Source organism: Pteropus vampyrus, unplaced genomic scaffold (assembly GCF_000151845.1).
Source record: "Pteropus vampyrus isolate Shadow unplaced genomic scaffold, Pvam_2.0 Scaffold17, whole genome shotgun sequence".
NCBI lineage: Eukaryota > Metazoa > Chordata > Mammalia > Chiroptera > Pteropodidae > Pteropus > Pteropus vampyrus.
This window is the reverse complement of record NW_011888798.1, coordinates 948,434-956,060: the sequence shown is the minus strand read 5'-3', so window position 1 is coordinate 956,060 and position 7,627 is coordinate 948,434.

Genomic DNA, 7,627 nt, shown 5'->3' with positions numbered 1-7,627 from the left:
AGAAAGAACTCTGTCTAGGGTTATAGCCAATATTCTTTCCTTTATTTTATATACTTTTCTTCAGGATTTTTACTTAGTAACCAAAGAGAAGCAATAAAAAAAAAAAAGATAAACCATTCTATACTATTGCATATCAAGGATTTGCAAACAGGTCCTTGGTTTCTACAGCGTCCAGAGACATTCTGTCCCAATCTCTAAGCCTAAAGGTTCTCTGTCTGGACCATAAGTAGGGAACAGACATTAATTGAGTTATTTCAAGTCTGTTTTATGGTTATGGATGTCCCCTGGGGAAAGTTCCCAATGCGATCTGTGAGCATCAGTCATTTATCAATTTTCTCACACACTTCAGAGAACGAGTATACAAATGGAAGCCAATTGTAGGAAGACAAATCCCTCCACGGTGTCCTAATTATTTAAAAAGAGGTTAAAGAGGCCATGGAAATATTTTTGTAGTTGTTTGTTTGTTTGTTTGTTTAATGGCCCAGTACTTCTGCTCCAGGTTATAAGGTAACAGGTATGTAGCAGTGGCTCAGATAACCTGAACAAAATTTCCCTCCTGCTTGTAGTGCTTTTTGCCAAACAGCAGAGAACTTATTTTTTAAATGCTACTTCAGAAAAGAAGCAGCATTTATTATTCAATTTAACATGGTCAAAAAGTCACCCTTGGAAAGTGGTATTAAAAGAGTTAAAATGGGTCCAACACGGCCTTCCTGAAACCTGAGACTGAGTAGTTTTGATTGGTTCCTTCAGCGCAGCCAGAACACCTGTGTACTCCTTCTTCCAGCCCTGGAATGCTGTGCCTGGCCTCTTCTGTCCTTCCACTTCAGCAAGAACATATTCTATTAGTCTAGGGTGCTCTTAGAGTTCTTATGTGCTTTACTTCCAGCAGCAAAACCAAAATCTGTCTAAATCTGCAGATCTTCCTAGTATTTTTGCTGACCTATCACTAACTTGCCTAAAATCTTAAACCCCTCTACCCCAGTCTCACAAACTTAGACCAAGGGAACATTTGACACACCAATTCGAGTACCTTGTACATTGAAAAGAAAAATTACCCTTTCTAAAACATTTTAATTTTGTAATTTTCATGCTTCAAAAAATATTAAAGTAGATAATTTTATTAAATTTTATTTATATTAATAACGATATGTTATATAGCAATATATAAGGGTATATTCATGAACATATACTAGTATAACACACATTATCATATATAATACAACATATGTCATATGTTAATTTATTAATTTGAATGATATTTAATCAATTTTATTAACAGTAAACTAATTTACATCATGACCAGAGTAGAATAGCAGGTATAATCCTAGAGGAATCCGTATAATGTGGTGGTTAAGACAGCCAGTTCTAGAGTTAGAAATATGATTTTTAAATTCTAACCTGTTATTTATTTGCAATGTGACTTATACAAGTTATTTAACTTTGCTCTTCTTTGTTTAACTTATTTATAAATGGTTATAATAATAGTACCTATCTCATAGCTGCATTAAAAGGATTAAATGAGAAATGATACAGTGCTTGGCATATAATAGTCTCTCAAATAATATTAGCTACTATTGTTAATATCTTAGTTTTCATGCATTATGTTAGATTTCTGTGGATACACACAAAAAATGAGATATGGACTTCTATTTAGAGGAACTTAAATTCTATCACAGGACACAAAACCATAAACAGATGCTTTCAACATCATATGGTAAGTGCTATACTAGAGCAGGAGTTGGGTTTAGGGAATCTTAGAGGATTCACATTGGGCCCTGCCTCAGTCCTGGGCATTGTCCCTAGAAGAGATGACACCTTATCTGAGGCGTAAAGGAAAACAGACATTAAGTAAGTAAAGAATTTTAGAACACAAGAAGGCATAAGAGGTAAATGTCCAGAACTTGGGAATTGGATGTGAGAGGTAAGAGAGTCTCAGATTTTGGATTGGTCAGTCATATGGTGATGGTGGTGATATTGCCAGGTGTAGAATTATTGGAGGAGATTTCTGATGGGAAAGATAAATCTATAAGTTTTGGACATGCTAATTTAGTTCAGTTTATGATACATCCAATTAAATATATTTATTGAGCATTTAGATTCAAAATACCAGGCAGAAGTCAGTACTGAAACAGTAAATTTGACAATCTTCAGAATTTATGCAGTAGTGAAACCACAAGAGCAGATTTCCCAGGTAAAAATGGATGAGAGTAAAATGCTGGGCAAAGGGCAGTTTTAAATATTAGATAGAGCAGAGTTTCCATCATCAGTACTACTGACATCTTATGCTGAATCATTTTTTTGTTGTTGTTGTGAGAGGCTGTTCTGTGCAGATCATCATATTTGACTGTATTCCTGACCTCTATACAGTTGACTCCAGTAGCACTCCTTGCTAGCTCTGGATGTAACCAAAATGTCTTCACACATTGATCTGTGAAACAGATCACCTCCAGTTTAAAACCACTGAAACCGAAGAGAAACAATGAAACAGACTTTCAGCATGATAGAAAAAGAACAAGTATTTAAACATTTCATAAAAATGAAAGGGGTCAATATTTTTAATATAGGGATAATATTTATTCACTTGATTGGTTTTTAAAGGCAAAAGATTAAAACCTGGATACTGAAAATCATTCATTAGATATGGTGGTACAAATGTCTGTGATGATACTTGCCAGAGTAAATTCAGATTGAGATTAAAGCCAATTTATAAAAAGTTAACGACATACTTGAATTAAAAGAGAGAAATTAGAGGTAGCAAAAGTATTATAATATTTTATAAAGTTTAGCTGAGATGAAAAAGTAGAGCTGTAAGACTCCTGTCAGTGAGGACACAAGGAGAGAGTGCAATTCATTTTAGTAAAAGAGAGGATGGAAAAATTGAGGCTAAAGAAAGTAAAAAGGAAAACTGATAGAACAAAGTTTGAAAAATTATCTGATCATATGATTAGGTGGAAAGGTTGACCTAGAGCACAGCTAGATATTTAAGCTTAGAGAAAAAGATGGTTTATGTATTAGTTATCTTTTGATTCATAACGAATTTCCCCCAAATTTAATGGCTTGAAATAACAATATTGATTCATTCTCAATTTCTTTACATTAAAATCTAGGTGCATCTTAGCTGGGTCCTCTGCTTCAGGTTTTCTCACAGGCTAGAGTCAAGGTGTGGGCTGGGGCTGCAGCCTTCCAGGATCCCCTGGGGAAAGGTGTACTCCTCACAATGTTGTTGGCAGTTTAGTCTCTTCTGAGTTCTTAGACTGGGACCTCAATTTCCTGTCAGTTGGCCAAAGATTCTGCTTAGTTCCTTGCCCTGTAGGCCTCTCTAAAGGACATTTTACAATATGGCAATTTGTTTAAACAGAAAAAGAGAGAAACAGTGAGAGAGAAACCAAGAAAGAGGGAAACGCAGAGAGACAGAGAGAAACAGAGAAAATTCTAAATTTTCTATAATCTAAGAAGTGACATACCATGAATCTTGCCATATTCTGTTCCTTAGAGACAAGGCAATTCATTCTGTCAACTCCATGCACCAGGGGAAAGGGTTAGACAAGGGCCTGAATACCATGAAGCAGGCATCGTTAGGAACCATTTCAGGAGTGGCCTCTCACAGAATGGACATATGGACATATTTGTAAGTGGGGGCTGTGTGCATAAAATTGAAGTAATTCACATATGATGGCCTCGAATTTATCAAATGTGTCAGTCTGAGACTTATAGAGAAAGTATTGACTAGAAGACTGAGGAAAGATATGAAGATTTGGAATATCTGCTCAGAAAAATAGCAAAAAATTTCCCGGGACCAAGAACAAGTAAAGGGTTTAGTAAAAGCTGAAAGGTCAGCTAAGATCAAGATCGATGAATTTATTTGGGACCAATTTATAGAGTTTGAAGATTTCCTGTAGCAGGACTCATCATCCAAATATGGGAAAAGGAAGATGTTGATTTTAGAACCCATCCATGTTTGGGATTTGTCCCATGGGCACTAAAGAAGAATAAATAGCAAGGACTTTGAGAGCTAGTGAGAGGGTCTTTCTAGTTTGGCACCCCAGAATCTAGATAATGAGTGGGAAGATCAACCAATGAAATGGCATAATCAAGGGACTTTAAGGCACTATTTAATAGAAGATCAATTATTGGAGAAGTGAAAGTGAGTGGGAACATGATATATATGGAGTTCGTGGACAAAGTGAACACAGGAATTCCAGAAATTTGATCTACAGTAAAATGGTACTGAAAATCAGTGGTGGGAGAAGGGCTAGAAAATGTGAGTGCATTGAATGAATCAGGCTGATGGAAATGCAGTCTTAGAGTAGAGAGCATCTTAGGAAACTTGTTAAATGTAAATTCTTTTAGTAATTGAGAATCAATATGATAGACTAGAAATCACACAGACTGATGTATTCTTAAGATGTTGGTGAATAGGATCGATTTTATTTTTTTCATTAATAACTAAGAGTGTGGAAATCACTGTTCATTTCTGGGGCACAATTCTGGCTCCCCATCTTACACATGATTTTTGTAAGTCACATAACCTACTTTTCATTTTACTTGCCTGTATAGTGGTAATTATACTTACCTCATAGAATATGGTAATCAAGCCTGTAAATCACAGAGAACATGGTAAACCATCAAATCATAGTGAGATTCTTATTTATTTATTTATCTATTTATCTATCTATCTATTTATTAATTACTTATTTATTTTAAATAAAGTATAATTTTGAGTTAGGGTAAAAAATCCCAAGCATGTAGTTGAACAAAGCAATTTGGAAAATCTTTTTAAATTAAAAATGTTATATTACTAAACATAATATAGTCTTTCGTAATGCTACCAATTCTTTCTATCGGATATAGAAATAAACATTCTTGTTTCAAGTTTTCTAGTGAATGTTTACGGATCGTCTCTTCGCTCGTTCAGGTTGAAGTGCCCTTAGACTTGAATCAGCTAGCTGTGAAGACAGTAAGCCGAGAAAAACTGACTACTAAAAATGGGAGGGAGAAAAACTCCCAGGATTTTATTCTTATAATCTGACAGCACACACCTTTATCTTTCAGTATCAAACCCATCTCAGAAAGATAAATTTACTGCCTTTGGTCAGCTTTGCTTTGAAAATAAAGTATTGTATTCTGTCCTGATTTTTTAAGGTTTTGATGTTTTATTCTGCACCAAGTTATGCGGATCAGTCCTTTTAAATACAAGCTTATTTGGAAGGGGGTGAAAATAATAAAACAAAATTACTTGAGTTATTTTTATCATTCTTTCTTCACTTATACTCATCCTACTCAATAAAAAAAAAATGATCGAAAAGAGTTAACATCAGTATATATAGCTAGTTATCTATAGTTTTCTATGGGGACACACCCAAAATAAAAAAAATAAAAATAAAAAAGAAACAATCACACAGACTAGCCTAGTTTTTAACTAATGAATTTCACTAGTAATGCATCAGAATTGGTAAATTTGTCCCATCTTTGTCATATGGATAAATAAGCTCATGTACAAAGAATATTCCTTGAATAACTGTATGTACATAGATATGTTACCCAAGCATATATTTCTTAGCTCATTTAGAAAGAATAGTGGGACCATATTAATTAGGCTAAAGTCTCAGCTGGTGTTAGAAAGGGACTACAAAATTACAATGGCTTTATAAATAGAATTTTATTTCCCTTTATGTAGTAGAATCTATGTGAACAATACAGTTTGGCTACACATCTCTACTCCATGCTACTTTTCAAGGTTCATGATTTCTTGCCTTTTACTGTTTACCTATCTCTAGCTGTTGTCTTGATCTGCATGGCTCAAATCGGCATAAGCATGTTTATGGGAAGGGGAAAAAGATTGTAGAGGACACATAATCACTGTTTATAGGCCCAGACTTAGAAGTAACACACATTACTTCTCTTTACATTGTTACAATTTAATCTCGTGATTGCCAATAGCGGCAAAGGAGGCGGGCAAATACAATTTTTAGCTGAGCAGCTAGAGGCTATGTTTTTATTACTATGAAGGAAAAACAAGATATTTTGGTGAACAAATACTTCTCTGAGTAAAACAAATTAAATTAAGACAAATCAATATACCCAAATAGCAGTTCCAAATAAATGCAGAAATTTTCCTCTACAAGGCACATAGATAAATTTTCTGGGCTGTTCCATTATGCATAATGAAAAGCCTTGTTATCAGCAATATAAAGTCAAGAAATTTTTTTTTAATTTTTCTTTTTGAAAGAAATTACTGATCTTAGAGTCAAACGCTCTTATAGCATTTTATAAGGAGACTAATGGTAGAAGAAAAACAAACAAGCTTCATTATTATAACATATAGACACCATTGTAAGCATCAGAAATCATCCATTTACTCATATTTAATATGCAAGTAATCTCGGTTTGATCAATACTAAAGATAACTCTTACCAAACTCATCCATACTTTTAAACAAAGATATTTATTTGTTAAAAAAAAAAAACATAAAATGGAAATTAAATTATACCTATTGCATAAATGGCTGGCTTGTAATTTTTCAATGTCAAAAACTTCATAATTTTAAGATAGGTTTAAGATTTATGGAAGGGAGATGCACAATCATAAAAGAATATTTTTCTCTCAATTTTTCACATATGGAACATTATCCATGTTTTGTACTAAACTTGAGGGTATGAAACTGATTACAGAAGGAGTTAAGTAAAAAAGCCTGGGTTATTGGTTCCAGAGAAACCTAGATTCCAATCACCGCTTTCTAGCTGTGTGACTTTGGGTAAATTACAGGTAATTTAACCCAAGATAGGAGGTAACTTCTGATTCTCAGTCCCACAAAACTAAAGTGGGAATAAACATATTTATATTATAGTAATTCTGAATGAATTAAGTGTTGTGATTTAAGTAAAGTATATGGTAAGTATGCATTGAAACATAATTGCTTTAGTTATCTATTGATGTGTGCCAAACCACTCAAGAATTTAGCTGCATAAAACAACTGTTTTTATTATTCTCATGATTCTGTGGATCAGGAATCCAGGTAGGCACAGAGAGAACAGCTTGCCTCTGCTCCAAGATGCCTGAGGCCTCAGCTTGAATGATTTGAACAGATGAAGATAAATTTGATAACCTGACTGGGACCATATATATGCCCTCAGATCTGGCTTGTTTGCTTATTTCTTCATTTGTTCTCTACATGGTGTTGGCTGAGACTAAAGTATTCTACAATACTTTTTCACTTACATGTCTGGTGCTTGGGCCTGGAGGTGCAGAACAGACTTAGACTGGCTAGGCATATCTACATGTGTCCTTTCGATGTGGTTAGATTGGGCTTCCTCACAGCATGGTGATCTCAGGATACCCAAACATTGTATAGAGCATCCAGCTTTCTCCAGAGTAAATATTCCAAGAGGCCAAGGTACACACTGAAGGCTTAAGACTTGGTCTCAGCAGATTTGCAGCATCATTTCTGCCACAGTCATTGGGTTAGCTCTGCTTCAATAAGAGGGGGCACTTCTTGATGTGAGGAATGGAATACATATATAAGGAAAGGTAGAATTATTTGGGGTCTCTTTAGAGACTAGTTACTAAACAAGTAAAATTACATATGACAGTGTTTTGTTTTCTGCTGTTTTTAGGGAATATATATATT